Source organism: Crocodylus porosus, unplaced genomic scaffold (assembly GCF_001723895.1).
Source record: "Crocodylus porosus isolate Cpor-Errol unplaced genomic scaffold, CroPor_comp1, whole genome shotgun sequence".
NCBI classification, from domain to species: Eukaryota; Metazoa; Chordata; order Crocodylia; family Crocodylidae; genus Crocodylus; species Crocodylus porosus.
In genome coordinates this window covers 257,451-270,873 of record NW_017728907.1, presented here as the reverse complement: position 1 = coordinate 270,873, position 13,423 = coordinate 257,451, and positions in this window count along the sequence as shown.

Genomic DNA, 13,423 nt, shown 5'->3' with positions numbered 1-13,423 from the left:
TCTCACTGCATCTTAATCAGTTTCTGTTTAGGTGGGGAGGGCGATTCTTTGTGAGTCAGACAGTCTGTGTCCTGTGTCAGGGTTCCCCAAGAACATGGAGCTGACAGGTAACAACATGCATACCCATACTATGCAGTAAATATGGTGACTTATGCTGACTTGAGCATACATTTGATACCTGCATCATTCAGGTATCAAATTTATGCCTGATTAGTTACTGTGCAGTAATGAACATATAGATGCCTTACTGCTCACTAGCACTGTGTGTGTGGACTGATTTAGGACTAACTTTAGTCCCAAGTCAGTCCACATGCAAAGTTAATGTGCTTTAACACCTACATGGGTAGATGCTGGCCTATTTCTGCTTGTTGCACAGCAAATTTAAACTGGCATAAATGCACATGTAGAAATGCCTAGAGTGTCTGTCCAAAGTCAGTCTGCTATTCAAGAATTTGACCATTTTTGCAGGAAAAATCTGTGAAACTGCTCCATGCTGCATTTTCAAGGGAACATAATGTATTTATTTCTGCATTGCTGTTTCTTTAGATTTTTGACTGCTGGGCCTTGAACACCCAGACACGTGTGGCCTTGGTCCGAGTGGCCAGTGGTGTTCACCCCAGTTTCCAGTAAGCTGTTGAGTAGGTGTTTGCTCCCCAAATGGCCTCCTCCAATCTCACCTGCCATGACTTTGAATGATACCCCAGTGGTGGGGTGACTACTCGGGGTCCCTCTGTGGCATGAGATTTGCCCGGCAGTCGCCTGGGGGGCTCAACCTCCCCTACACCCCGACCTTACGCCACACCTTGATGGGTTGCTGAGTCTTCCTGGCCACACTCCCTCTCTTGTTGAGTTGCAGCAGCCTTGCTAGCCACCTCCTATCCCAGGCACAGGGTCCCGAGGTGGATTCACTTAGTCTGCCTAGGGTTACCTGCAGTCGGTAATCTCAGCTTTAAACATATCCCTTCTAGGGTATGACGCCTGACTCATGCCTTATACAAAAGGGTGAAGTCCATATGAGCTCTCCAGTGGCTACCTCAGCTGTGTCTTCTACTCCTACCCCTCAAGCTCTCCAAATGGGGAAACACAAAGGAAAGCACAAAATAATACTCTACAGTGTTGTGAGGGATCTGTGCAGCTCCTTCCCTGACCCCTACATCAGGGTGCTGGGTGCCTTACTCCCTAAAACCTCTCCTGGGGATGATTCCTACATGGGGCTGGGTACCTGTGGTCCCTCGCTTGGGTGGTCTCTCCCACTTTATCTGGCTGTTCCTGGGATATGGCCTTGCTCCTCTTCTCTCTCTTCAGTGATGTCACTATTCGGGTGCCTCATAGCCCCTCTGTGTACACCCAGTTGCTCCTTACATCCAGGGGTGGCACCCTGTCTCTTCACAGCTTTTCACACTGCTCCTGCCTGGTGCCTCTTGAAGGGAAATCTTCCTTGCCTCCCAAGTGTCCCCAGTGCTGCCATGTGTTATGTTGTCACTTGTCGCATCCACCTCTCTGCTCCCTTACCACTGTTGCTGCCCTCACCAGCTGCAGGAGCTTCTTCTGGCTCACCATTTACTCTGACAAGGTGTCCCCCACTGTTGCCATCCTGCTCAGCATCAGGAGCCTCCTCAGGCTTTTTGTCTGCCCAGACTGGCTGTCTTCCTGTCTCCCTGAGGGACTCCTAAGAGGCTCCCTGGGGTGGTGCCCTCCTCAGGTCTGCTCCCTCTCTCCCCGTCTTCACCAGCGGTTTGTTTTTATTCCCACTGGCTGGTGATTGCTGGTGACATCACCAGCCACCTTTAGGTGTATGAAGACGTGGCTGACGAGCTGTGCAGATTTCTTTTCTCGTTCCAGCTGCACCACGGTTCCTGCTGCAGGTAAGTAGTTTTTATGTTTAATTTTTATGTTTATCTTATTTTCTTCATGGGGATCTTGTTCCTGGGTTCCCCCTTTTGAGTTCGGGGTCCTTCCTCCCACTTTCTCCTGGGACAAGATCTGTTTTCCATTGTTGATATATTTATGTGCTCTGTTCAATTTTTCCAGTCTTAGGTAAAATGGGTTTATCTTTCAGTGATAATATGCTAGGAACATTCTTAGGCATATCCTTCTGTTTACATTACTAATATAAATTCTATCAAGTTTTCTTGGAACAAAATCAACTGGTGTTTTGCAGTATTCTGAAGTAAGTGTTTAATTTCATGTAAATTTTACCTCATCATTCTTTTTACATTCAAGCAAATTTCTGTTTATTTCAGTCATTCTTGCTAAGTCAGAAGATAAAAGTGCTTATGAGCCTTTTTGGAGCGTCAGGAGAAAGCCAAGTGAAGACAAAATACAAGCAGAAATTTCCATGATATGGAGCTGGAAGGTTTCTTCTTTATCATCGCATTTGCCAATGGGTTTGGTGATTCATCATAGGGTCAAGAGGCATAGATCACAAAATCCACAGATGTTGCAGGATCTTAGACTTCAGATATTGGGAGAAAACCAGACCATTTGGGAGGGACAGGCTTCCTGGAATATGTTCATATTTCTTGTCAATGCCATTTGATCTTGAAACTTACTACATAACCCTACTGGCCTAAGTAGGATTTTCTCAATTTTTTGCAGATGCAAATGAGTACCTTGCGGTAATGAGTTCTGGCAAGGTCATTCCAACTGGGTGTTTTTCTGCATATACATGCTGCAGAGGAACTCTGCACTGACAATGCTCCTTCTAACATAGGTACTTCCTTCTCAAACCTCACCAAATACAGAAACCATAGTTCAGAAAGAGAGGACAATATTGTTCAAGATATAGATGCCATGTATATATTTAAGGCCATTTAAGTAGGTATTCTACTTATTTCATCTCTTCTTCAGCACAATGTAGGCCAATTACAAAAGGTTTTTCAGCTTCAGATTATGGCTTTGCTGCTAATGAGACACTGAATTTACTGGTACATTAAACATACAATGCCAAATGCATAAAATAATGATATGACAATAAAGCAATTATAGTTTTAAACACAATGGATTGCAAAAGGGTCAAAAATGTGAATTGCTTTGCATTTTTATTTGTATAGGCACCGTAATGTAGCTTTTGTTGCGTCACAATGCTGTTGTTTTTTGGGGGGTTGCTTTTATTCTGAATATTAGGCATAGTTATGGCACACAAAATTTGGATTAGAGTGGTACCAACTGTGTAATTTGGTGACTAATTTTGGAATATCATTCTCTGGTATCTTCAGAATGAATAATATCATCATTTTTATGACAATCCAGAGAGACATTAGACAAGCCATACATACTAAGTAAACTATATAAACACTGTATTTATCCATGCACAAATGTTTATTACAGGAGTTCTCTAAAGAAAAACTTTATTTTGTTCTAAATTGGTGTTCCAAAAAATGAGAGTAATATGTGGAAACGTATTCTATATACTTGATATTACCATATTTATTTAAATCTAAGATGAACCCAAATTTAAGATGACCCCCTAATAATTAGCATCTATCTATATACAAAAAAATATAAATGCAGTGGCTGGAGGCAGGGGGGTTAGGTGGCTGGGGCAGTTCAGCAGCCCCTTTGCTGCTCCCCCCTCAGCTCTTCCCATAGCAGCCTTCCTGCCCCCTTTTCCACTTGCCCTGATAGCCCCAGCTACCCAATCTCTGTCTTTACCTCACACTCCCCAATGTCTGCGCCTCCTCCCCTCCCCAGAGTTTCTGCCTCTTCCCCCCTCCCCTTTCCCCTTATGATCAGATGCTGCTTGGTCTCTATTGCTTCCTAGAGCACAACAAGTGAAAATGCAGCCCCTCTTGGACCATACAGCAACATTAGCACTGCTGATTGGCCAAACAAGGGGTGGAGTTACATGAGGGCTGTGCCTGGGACTGCATCTAGCCCAAACTGGAGCTGAGCTGCACTTGACAGTGATGGGAGTTGGGTGTAGAAGCTGCAGAAGGCAAGGGTAGGAGGGTGGCAGGAGGTTGCTGTGGGTCTGACCCTGGCCCTGACCGGGACCATAGTTATAGTCACATAAGACATCTGTACCCCCTCCAACCCCCCAAATCTAAAGTGTGGATCTTTTTCCCCCATGCAATTTGTCTGTTTATGTGGAGACTAGATATGTTTAATGAAAATATAAACTATATCATAAGGGAGGTGAGTATCCTGCCATAAGGAAAAAAATCCCTCTAGGCATTTTCTTCTTTAGATTTTTGTGTACGTTATTCTATGGAATACCATCTGACAAACCCTATTTTATATTGTTCATGATAAACATTGCTTGTCAAAATTGATGATTAATAACAAGAAAGATGTAAATCAATCTCTAACTTTACAGCACATTCTAATTATATATAGTACATCTTCAAGCTTAGACTGAAGCCAAAATATGGTTAATACAATTTATTGGATTTATAAAATAGGAGGGAAAGGTAAGGATAGCCACAAAGTCCATAAAATTGATGTGTGAAATCCTATGATTATAATGTAATGGTTAAAATGTGAACAGAGTAATTCAAAGAAATCCTACAGCACAGCACAAATTATATTCTGAAACAGCCAAAAAATGCTTGCACTGGCATGTCAGAAATATGATTTACTATAGTTTTTGTTAAGTTTATGATCAGACTATTAAATGTGGTGAAGAGAGAAATATTTTAAGTATACTCATAAGGGAGTCTTCAGTAATGTACAATGATGAATACAGCACGCTATTTTTTCCACCCGCTTACTGCTAGGAGGCTTTGAAAAAGTTACTAAGTTTTCTTCATAACCCACACTGTAGATCAGTGTCAGCATGTAATCTTGGTGGCATCTGAGCTATTATTTAGGACAGAAAGAATCCAAGGGTAGCACTGTGTTTAATTAAATTGAATACTAAGGCAGAGCAATCCTTTTTTCCCAGCTAGTGGGACAAAGGGAAAAAAAATCTTGACTTATTACACTTTGATTAATATTTAAGAAAATGGGCTCCATGATAAAAACATGTTTACATACACATCATGCCAATGGATCTCCAAAGTAGAGGTATGTTGGAGTCTATATTCCATACTAATAGTAATTGAACATGAATACTCACAATCTGTCTGACTGTCCTTTGTTTATCAAGCAGGCATGATAGTAAAGTACTGAAAGTGGTGATGAATGTAGTTTTAAAAGTTACAACAGTTTTCTTCAGACTTGAGTATTTCTTATGCCTATGCCACGGCAGAGTTATTCAAAACCAGTTCAGATACTGAAACCATTGAAAGCAAGCTAAATCGGTCTTAAGACAGTACAACATCAAATGCCTTCAGACCCCTAGACACTGCAAAGCCCTCCAAACACATCTCAGTAAGAAACTTGCCAATTTTAGGATTGAAAATGATAACACTTGTGTTGAGTAAGATTGGCAAGGTTTAAAAGATCCATGAGGTTTGCATGGAATACATTGGCTTTATCACCCAGTGCCATCAGAACTGGTTTGATGAAAACAACAATAAGATCAAAGCCCTTCTCAATAGCAAGAGAAAAAGCTTTCTGTGACTGGAAAAATCATCCTACATCCAGTCAGAAGCAGGGAACTTTTTGAAGGCTTAAAGCTGAAGCCCAGAGGAAGATTTGAAAATTCAAAAACAAATGGTGGGAAGAGAAGTCTAAAGAAATCCAACAATTTGTTGACAATCGTATCATGCAGAGCTTCTTCAGTGCAATCAAGGCTGTGAATGAACCAAGCTCTTGTGGAATCACCCTGCTTAGATCTGAAGACAGCAGTATACTCCTCAAAGATAATGAGCCCACCAAAAACTACTGGAAGGAGCACTATCAAAAGCTCCTGAACTGAAAATCAGTAGCAACTGATGAAACTATCAAGTCCATTTTACAGCATCTAGCAGGTGAAGTACTTGCCAGAACATCAATCTCAGAAGAAGTCTACCAGGCAATAAGACAGATGAAGAACAATAAAGTGTCTGGCCCTGATGGCATACCAGCTGAGGTCTTCAAATTTGGTAGGAAAACAAAGACCAATAAGCATTATACACTTTCTCTCACAATCTAAAACACTGGAAATTTCCACTGACCTAAGGAGTGCCAATATTGTCACCATTTTTTAAAAGGAAGATAAATCTAACTGTAGAAACTGCTGAGGTTTCACCCTACTGTCCATCACTGATCCTTCACTGTCCATCACTTGATCCTTGCTCAAATTCTCCTGACCCAACTGCTCCCTCTTGCCAAGGAAATCCTTCCCAAGTCTCCGTGTAGCTTGAGACCATCAGGAGGCACCACAGGCATGATTTTTTGTGGCCCGGTAGATCCAGGAAAAATGCCGAGGGGAACACAAGGAACTGTATATGGCCTTTATTGATTTGACCAAAGCCTTCAACTCTGTTAACCATGAGGGTCTATGGAAGATCTTATTGAAATTTTGCTGCCCAATTACATTTATCAACATCATAAAACTCCTTCATGACAAGATGATTGCATGATCGTACCAGTTCTGTTTTCCATCCTTCTTGCAGTCATAAAGATTCTTATCTGTGACCATAAGCCACATAGCTTTGGCATCATGTTCAGGATGGATGGGAACCTTTTCAAACTTTCCTTCCTCCATGACAAAACCAAAGTTACATTGGCCTCAACTGTGGAACTTCAGTATGCTGATGATTCTGCTGTCACTGCACATACTGAGGAGGACCTACAAATGGCCCTTAACTGCTTCTCTCAAGCATATCAGTGCCTGGGATTGACACTTAACATCAGAAAAATAAATGTGCTTTACCATCCTGCTCCAGGCCAGTCAACTTTCCCAACAAATATCCTCATCAATGGACAGCCACTGGAGAATGTTGAATACTTTGCTTACCTCAGCAACCTTCTCTTGTCCTTCCCTCCCCATTTTGCTCCCTGAGCAGGGTTCCCATCCCTATCCCTGTCCCCCAAGAAGGGTCCCTGAGGCCACCATGGACCTAGGGCATTCCAGCAGCCCATCTCATCCACCCAACTGGAGGGGGTCTGTGGGCCTCAGCATCCCAGCTCCATACTAATGACACCTAAGAGAGAGAGCCTCAAGGTGGAGCTTGCATCCTGACCAGATGCACTTTGACTCTGACGACAGCCCTAAGATTGGTAGATATTGAACGATTTGATTGTTTGTATTATTACTTTTGGTTCTTACTCTGTATCAATAAATTTACCTATTACCAACTGGCAGGTGTTGTGGTTAGTCTGAGGGTTGTGCCTGCCCAGAACAAAGGTATAAGTGCTGGATCCCAATCCAGTGTCAACACAATGCTATTCAGGATCTTCTTATTTTCTTTCTGTGCTTTAGTTGAAAGTGAGCAGCTTTCTGCCAAATAGTACATGGTGGCCCTGCAATTATCATGTTGCTTTATTTCTCAAAAGGAAAACACTCTTTCCTCAAATCTTTGCTGTAAAAATTGCAAAACTGGGGGAAAAATATCTATTTTAGAGGTATGATTTAACATGAAAATTATATGCATTGTAAATGTTTTCTTGGCAATTTACTTGTCATAAATGTCTATTGTACTGCAAAAATTCCGTGGGGAATTGGATGTATTTATTCTGTGTGTACTTACGAATTTGTAAAGAGACACAATGACAATAAAAGTAAAAATATTATGACTAGCTGAAAATCCCAAAATACTGAGATTGGTTTTAGTTTAAATGTAACTTTACACAGTCTGAGCTTAACCCTTGATGTAAAACTTGGATTAGATTTATATTGTATTGCTTTTTCAAAGTGATGTGAGTTCCAGACTGAATCTGAATGATATGCAGTATTGACATAAGACATCCACAGATGGCAGAATTCATTATAGCAAATAATACAGACTGAACTCAGTTCTGGGCTAGGGAGGCTTATGCCAACATAACTCAGTGTAGGTATAACTCATTCAGTATTGGCATATCAATTTTGATGAGGTTGTTAGGACACAACATTCTCTGCCTCATCAGAACACCTAAAGTCAGACCAGTGTGCTGGATAAAAGGGAAAAGGGGCCTTATGGAAACCTTACTGCAATTAAAAAAAATCCTCCTAAGTAAAAGCCCCACGAGATTGATACATGATCTATCTTTCCTCAGTAAGAACCCCAGAAATGCAGCAGCTCCAGCCACAGGTGATGTACAAGTGATGATGGATGGTGGGGGCACGGAGGGGGAGACGGAAACTCCATGCTGCTTCCACTGCTGCCACCACCATCCCTAACACTGCTGCCAAGCATTGGGTTTGGCTGGACTTCAGCCCCACATCCCAGTGTTGGTGCAGAAATCGTGCCACTGCCACCACCGACACTGGTGCTGGGCCCTGGCTCCAGCCAGGCTCCAGCCCAGTGGCCTACTGTCAGTGCAGAAATCTTGGGGGGGGGGACACATGTCCCCCAATGTGTCTCATTCAGCTCCAGCTGACTGAAAAGGGACTGCAGTTTCATTTCTTTGAATGCATTCATGTGAACCAAGCTCTCAGTCAGTAGCAGTCATTATTTAGGACTGACCAATCAAACAGGTGATCAGTCTAAGGATGCTTGTAGATGTGCAGGGATGCTGCTCCAACACTCTGTAATTACAGCATGCTGGTGCAGACTTGATTAATTGAGTCTGCTAATTACTGCATTCCAGTAGCTTCTGTGTCCTGTGTATTCACCATCACTGCACTTCAAAATGGTGGCAGGGGCACTTTAATAGGGGGCACACCACCATTTTGAAGCATGGGATGCTGTATACATGAGATTCTATGATCTCTTTAATTACAGTGGCTCTCAGACCTGCTCTCATTAAAGTGCCTTCCCCCACCCTGCCCCTACCCCAGGAGCATGTATAAATACACCCTAAGGGTGCATCCACATATGGAGGCACATGTGTTTGCAGCAGCTCAAATAGGAGCAGCACAAATTTGAGCTTGGGATTTTTGCCTCAGTGCACGTGCCAAGACATGCACTTTGGTGTGGGGCAAGGTGTGTCTCTTGTTGCAAAATAACGTTGCCCAGTTCCTCCTGGATCTTCAACCAGGGGAGCTAAAGCCCAGGGCCAGCACTTGTGCTGGCCCCAGAAATATAAAAAGCTGCCCTGGAAAACAGCTTAGGGCTATTTCCTCTCAGGAGCTTCTGGGGGGAAGTTGACCACACCCTTTCCTAACTCAGGATGTCACTCCTGCTTCTGCTACTGCTGCTATTACCAAGCCCCCCCATGGGAAGGTCCTCTGCCAGACACCATTGCCCCCACCAGGAGGGGGCCCACTACATCCCCACTGCACACCACCACCTCACCCCAACACTGCATTCCTGCTCCAGCCTGCTGCCCAGCCTGCCACTAAGCCAAGACCAGGGGACAGCCTGGGGAGGGGGCCTGTGCTACCTGTGGGCTTCTTCCCCTCCCACCAGCACCGCCAGTGCCTAAGGGAGCCTTGCTTGCCCAAGCTGCCTTGGCAGGCCACTCTCCACCTTCACCTTCACCTGAAACACACGTTGGATGGCTGACTTGGATAGCTGCTACTGCCACTGCTGCTGCTGCCACCTGTGCTGCCACTGCCCCTCCATCAGGGGGGCTGGGAATTCCCTGCTGCACCTCTTTGCAGCACTGCACCACACCTGCACTGGATTACTTAAAAATCCTAGAACTGAAGATAATTAAATGTGTTAACTATCTGAGAAGTATCATATATGTGTTATATATAATAGATACAAAAAATACAGGTTCATCTTTGTGCTATTTCTTAAAGTAAACTGAGTAATGTGACAGGCTATATATAATACTCTTAAAATATTAGATGTAATACCTTTTCTGTCACCTCAGACTAATAAAATATTCAAACACTGGTTCTATTCTATTCTCAAATATACACATAGGAATTTATGAAAAAATTGAAAAAAAATTAACACAGAGCATGCATGCTCTTGTACAGATGTTACTATAGGAGCAGTCTCTGGAGTCATGGATACATTCAATCCACTTATATGACCATCCTATAATTTAGGTCTCTTTCATGGACCTAAGACCCAATGGGTGCATCTACATGCACAATTAATGTTACATGATCAATGATATGCTGAAGTACGCTGCTTCCAGGCACAGTGCTTACATGTGTGCCTGGGACAGCCACACTTTGAGTAAGGGTGGATCAGCCCTGGGCTGTCATCAGCCTCAGGGGGTCCACCCTGGGTTGTGGATGGCAGCGTTGGGCAGCAGAGGGGCTTGCTGGAGCACAAGAATGCCAAAATTGTGAACCATGTGGCTGACCCTCTGAGTCTGCTGCCAGCCCTGGCTCTCCAGTATATGACTCTGCTGTAATATAATACTGTTGGAGGCAGTACTATCCTACGGTGCAGTTAATTAATTTACTGCTCCCTAATAGTGGTGCATATGTAGATGGTGATGCTTTATTGCAGAGCCAGTTAGTCTATTCTGCAGTAAAGTGCATGTGTAGAGGCAGTGCCTCTCTCTACAGTACTCCTGTGTTACACTTTTTTTCTTCATACAATTTATTTTCTCATTTTGTTCCCATTCACACCAATGAAGTTTCAAGTCAGGTCAAGGCTCCAGGGTCCATTTCTATTCCCATAGGAATAAATGCCAAAACTAATTTATGTGACATGGTTCAGGATAAGCCCTTAAGTAATTGCATCTTGTCAGTAGGTCCTATAATTCAGCTGCTTTTATTTTAAGTGGTGGCATTTTACTATAAGGCCAGTGGAATCTCATATGGTAAAATACTTGCTATGTTTCTTAAGACCAAGGGAAATATTTTTGTCCCCTGCACATTAAGCAGCAGTGAAGCAATTGAACTTAAAGCTGACAATGAACACAGTATGTATTTCTATCAGCTGAGACAAGCTTGAATCTAACAATATATAAATCTAATAAACTACATAAGTGCCCTTTCTATGAAGTTTCTTTCTAATAAAAAGGAGAGAAGCACAATGCCATTTGACAGACTAGTGCCTAAATGTCACAAAGGAGGTCGAAATTAAATCATGTCTCCAGAAATCTTTTCCCCTGGAGATCAATATGAAAGTAATGAATTTCTAAAGATATTTTTCCCCACTTCAAAATAAAGTATATCAAATATTGCAAGAAAGATTATGAAAAAATGGTAGCTATGGGGGTGGTTACAGACATTTCAGTGCTTGTAGAGGAAACCCAGGGTTGTTAGCATATTTTTTACTTTCTTTGACAGCAAGTAAATGTTCTGTGGCAGACAAATCTACAGAAAATAAAATTTTATGATGTGCTGTAGCCATAGTGGTTATATATCTACACAGTGCTGGCAGACCATCAAAAGATGAACACTTCCAACATTTCTGAATGTGACTTGAAAGCAGCTTGATTCCTGTAATCATAAACACAGACAAGTGTACTCTGCATACTTGTACCAGATGATGTCTCTTTTCATATTAGCTTGGTAGTGTAGTGGTGTATGAGTAGTCCAGCAAGTTCAAAAAAGAACTGTGAGGAAGAGTTTCTTGCCTAAATTTTGAAAGCAAACCACTTGGTTTCACATAAAAGTAAACATTGTCAGGTGTGCTCCTGGAGCCCAGGGGTGTTCAAAATATAGCCCATGGGCTGTATCCAGCCCACCAATTTCTGGCATGCAGATGGGTGGCACTGTTGGCAGTTTCAGCTCCAGCATCTGCTGGTGCCTTGACCCCCGCCTGCCCAGCACTGCAGGGCAGATCCTGGGTAAGCTGCACTCAGGCCCTGGTGGCTCTGCCTTCTGTTGGCACTGTGGGGGATACTAGATGGCAGCAGCCCCACCTGCCCAACTGGCTCCATATGGCAGGCCCTGGGTGAGTTACATTTGGATCCAGGTGTGCCCACTCAAGCTGGGCCAGTGGCACCCCACCTGCCTGCAGCTTGGAAGCCTATGGAAGTACTACGGGTGCTCATGAGGAGGCCACCCCAAATTCCTAGAACCTGAGTTGGAAATGAGCTCATCATTCTTCCTATTGAATGAGTTTGTTTCTCTTTAACCTAACTAGCTAATCACCCATCAAGAATGATGTGGGGGGAGAGGGTGGAGATGGAACCCTGTGCCCCCCCCACATTTGGACTTGCTCCCCGCTTCCATCCTGCTACTTGGGGTCTGGGTCCACTCCACCACTCCCCACTGCAGTGGTGGAAAAGAGGAGGAGTGGGTCCAGGTCCAACATAGGGGGACCGGGCCTGAGGGTAGGGAGAAGTCGGGCCTCTGCAACTGGCAGAGGGAGAAGTGGGCCTAGGCCAACCCAGTGGTGGCAAGGGGACAGAAGGAACCCTGCTCAGGGATGATGCAGGGGAGAAGAGATTAGGGAGGAGTGGGCCCAGGACCGAGGTGGAGAGGAGGATCACTCCTCCCTTCCCCCAGCTGCTGCTGTGTCGAGCCGCACTGGGCCAGGCACGCTGCTTCCCCCTACCCTACAGCAGGCCGACTTCTCCTCCCACTTGGGCTCACTCCTCCTCCCCTCCCCCATGTAGGGCCAGGGCCTTCACCGACACTGCCAAGGTACGCCCACTCCTCCACCCTACATCAGGCCTGCTCCTTTCCCCACTGCCGCCACATCCACCCTGTGGTGGTGATGACAGAACGGGGGGAGAGACAGGCCAGCGCTGGTGGCCTCACCCCTCCACAGCATCCTGACCTTGCTTCCCTCTCCACTATGCTGCCTGCACCTCCAAGAAGCAAGCGGGGGGGCAGGCCGGCTCCAGTGGCCTCCCCCTCCTCCTCCCCCCGCTCCTTCATCGTTACCTACAGGAAGCAGAGCAGGGGGCACAGAGTCCAGTAGTGCTGGCCTTACCCCCCCCATTCCATCCACTCCATTGTCTCCATCTCCAGGGAGCAGGGCCGGGGGGTGAGGCCAGCCCCCACCGCCATGCTCCATCTCCTGTGTCCCTGCCATCATGGATGGCAGAGAGTTGGAGATGTGCTGTTTACCAAGGCATCCCTAGGAGTAACTAGGAATAATGGGTACAAACAAGTGGAGAGGAGATTCAAGTTAGACATTAGGAAGACATTTTTCACAGTAAGCATGGCCAGAATCTGGAATAGGCTGCCAAGAGAGGTGATACTAACACCTAACTTGGAGGTCTTCAAGAGGAAGCTAGATAGGCACCTGGCTGTGGTCATCTGATCTTGGTCCTTTTCCTGCCTGCGGCAGGGGGTTGGACACAAGGATCCTTCAGTGTTCCTTCTGACTCTACAATCTATGCATCTATCAATGGTGGTGTGCTGCCACCTGTCCAAATGATTTAATAGATTACATAGACATTAGGGCTGGAAGGGACCTTGGGAGATCATCGAGTCCAGCCCCCTGCCCAAGGGGAGGAAGTCAGCTGGGGTCATAGGATCCCGGCAAGATAAGCATCCAATTTATTCTTGAAGGTGTTCAATGTAGGTGCTTGAACCACCTCCGCTGGCAGACTGTTCCAGACCTTAGGGGCTCGGACAGTAAAGAAATTCTTCCTTATG